Raw genomic sequence first — 3,056 nt, 5'->3', positions numbered from 1 at the left:
TACTCGCGTTATACCTCTACGATGGTTTTGTAGGAGAGAAAAGATAAGGAATTATAGTTATTGATATTCTTGGTGTCCAGTGCACCTTATCATTTATTTAGATTGAAGATTAAAGAGATATATGATTATTAGTTAGTGTCTTTTCCATTTAGGTTAATGAACTCTATCATTATAATCTTTAATTAATTTAATTTTACATTTATAATAATTTTTCTGCACAGAAACTATATCACTAGATTTACTCATGAGTACATCCAAATCTCAATGGTGTTGAGGAGAATTGATCTTGTGACCTCTCATAAAAGGGTACTCATGCAACGAACTTTCATAGCAAGGTTCTCATGCGATGAAAAGTTGACCAATTTAGCTAACCCTGGCAACTTTATTTAATAAGAATGTTAACTTTTTAGTAATTTAATTTTTATATTTGTTAATTTGTAAATGATTAATATGATTATAGATTTATTTTAAATTTAAATTTAAATTTATGAAACAATAAAAAGAATTAAAATTGTTGCCATGTATTTTTTTGTCTTTTAATATGGAAAAAAAGATACTAATCTAAATTTTGGATGGACCGACTGAATAAGGTTAAGTAGTAATATTAAATATATTATTATAATGAAAGAGATTTCTATAACTTAGTATGGGGGATGTGTAATTTTTCCATGCTCAATATCATTGTGAGATATGTTATTTAAAGAGATATTAATAAAATAAATCAATATTGTTTTACTTTAGCCATGAGGTGTAGATTAGTTCGCTGGTGTGTGGTTTAGTCCTTTCCAGGTCCTAGATTCAAATATCTTGTGGACGAGCTAACGAGTGGAAGCCATTTTGGGGGAATGAAACCTCCCACGTGGTGTCCACGCTCAACCAAGTGGCGTAAAATCCTGCTGATAAATATCACATCGTTGGTGGAACAATTTTCTTCCAACCAACAATCTGATTGACCCTAGCCCAACCTCAACTTTCAATTTTTATTTGAAGATTTGAGAGAGAGAGAAGCAGAAAACCTTTAAAAAATATTTTAAAAATATTCATAAGAAATATTGCAAAATTGGTCAAAAACAAAATATTTCTAAAACAACTTTATATGTGATGATGATGGAATTTAAAAGTATAAATAGTTAAGGAAATTAAGAAAAGAAAAAGAAATATATTTTATGGCTAAAACATTTTAATGACAGACTAGTAAACCTGATTGCCTTTATGCTCAACATGGAGTTCACTCTTGGTGTGTGTATGTGGTTTAAGGGTGTGTGTAATGGTTAAGAACATGTCCTTCCTCATAAAATGTCACATATTAAAATTTAAAGGGAGGTAGAGAATGATGTTTGAATAAACTTTAGTAGTTGGGTTTGGATTTAAGCTAGTTACATCTAAATTTGCATAAAAAATTGAGTGTGGCTAAGGTTTAAAGGATAAAATTATAGAAATTCTATCAGGAGTTAATCAACCAAAAGTATGCATGCTCTGACTAGCTTAAAGAAGAAAATAAACATGTGAAGATAAGAACAAATTCATATAAGCTACACGACAAAGAAAAGTATTAAACAATTCCTAGATTGTAGTGGCTGGGTAGAAATTGCCATATTTGTGACATTCATTTGTTAAAAAATGAAAAGCAGTTTTTTTTAAAATTCCCTAGGTAAAATTCCCGAGGTACATACTCATTAAGAGTCTCAAATGTCAAAATACATGTTTCCATAACTACATGCCTAACCTTTTAACTCATCAAAACTATAATGATTTAGAAATCATTTTCTTAAACCTTTTAACCGACAAATCAAAATTTTGACTATGACATGTGTAGGAAGGATATATATAGAGCTACAGGGGAAATTTTATATAGCTATCCATGGATCATGGTAGTAATATATTAACACCATAAAAATTATTCATTACAATTTCATGTTCTATGTGAAAACAATTTTGTCGTTGACTCTCAAACCAATTTAACCACTAAGAAAAATGTTAGACATAAATTATCAACAATAAGACTTATATGCAGCCCATCTCTTAATTTCATATATCAACCACATGATGGTTCATTTATATGGAACATAGTGAGTTAAATGACATTCATATCTCGCAGAGGAAGAAAACCGACAATAATATGGCATTGCCGCTACTAATACATGCTTATTCTACCTTACATGGATGCTAATGAGTAATTTGCACTCATTCTTTGTTGTCAAGTTAGAATTATTAGGACGCTTTTCACCTCTATTGTAATACCACTCCATTGATATAATGTTGCTTTTCTTTTATCAAACTGAGTTATGTTAGTGTGAATGGCGGAAAGTGTAAGGTAAATAAATAAATTTTATTAATTAATAAATAATTGGATTGAAAGTATTTAGGAATGAGGCACTTGAGTACAAAACTTTTACCAAAGAAAGAAAGACTTAACTTTTCCATAATATATATTTTTTGGTAAGACTTAACTTTTCCATAATATATATTTTTTGGTAAGATTTAATGAATGAGAGAAAATCTATTAAATCTCTTAGCTCGGGAAAGATGCTAAGCATGGATAGAAATAAAGCACTGCGAAAGAGAAAAACTAGCTTTAAATAAAAAACCTAGGACAGTGAAGTTGAAAACCACAAAATTGAAAACCACAAAAGCGGGATGTCGGTTAAAGAAAAATCGATTATGGAAGAAAAACTATAAAATATCTATCGAAAGGATCAAGAGGGGGTTGATTCTAGATTTCTTTTGAAAGCATATTTGAGCTCGGGGGGACACAGTTGAAGGTGGGGAGGAAAAGTGCCCATTTACAAGTGTTCATCTAGTTCAGATTTCGGTTAGAATGCTTTGTTTAAAATTTCCAGTATTGTAAACGATTAAATGTTAGTTTTTATGATATAAAATATCTAGTACTATAAATGAGAAGATAATAGTTCTATTATAGAATTTCCGATATTGTACATGATTAAATGGAAATTTTATGTAATTAACCATCAGGTATTCTAGGTGGTTATGTGATCAATTCTCATTCAAATTTTGCATAATTCTAAATGAGTATATTGTAATTTGCATTATGTTGT

The sequence above is a fragment of the Pinus tabuliformis genome, chromosome 2_2 (assembly GCF_031772625.1).
Source record: "Pinus tabuliformis cultivar Carrire ecotype Pingquan chromosome 2_2, CPIR1, whole genome shotgun sequence".
Lineage (NCBI taxonomy): Eukaryota > Viridiplantae > Streptophyta > Pinopsida > Pinales > Pinaceae > Pinus > Pinus tabuliformis.
This window is presented reverse-complemented; position numbering follows the sequence as displayed.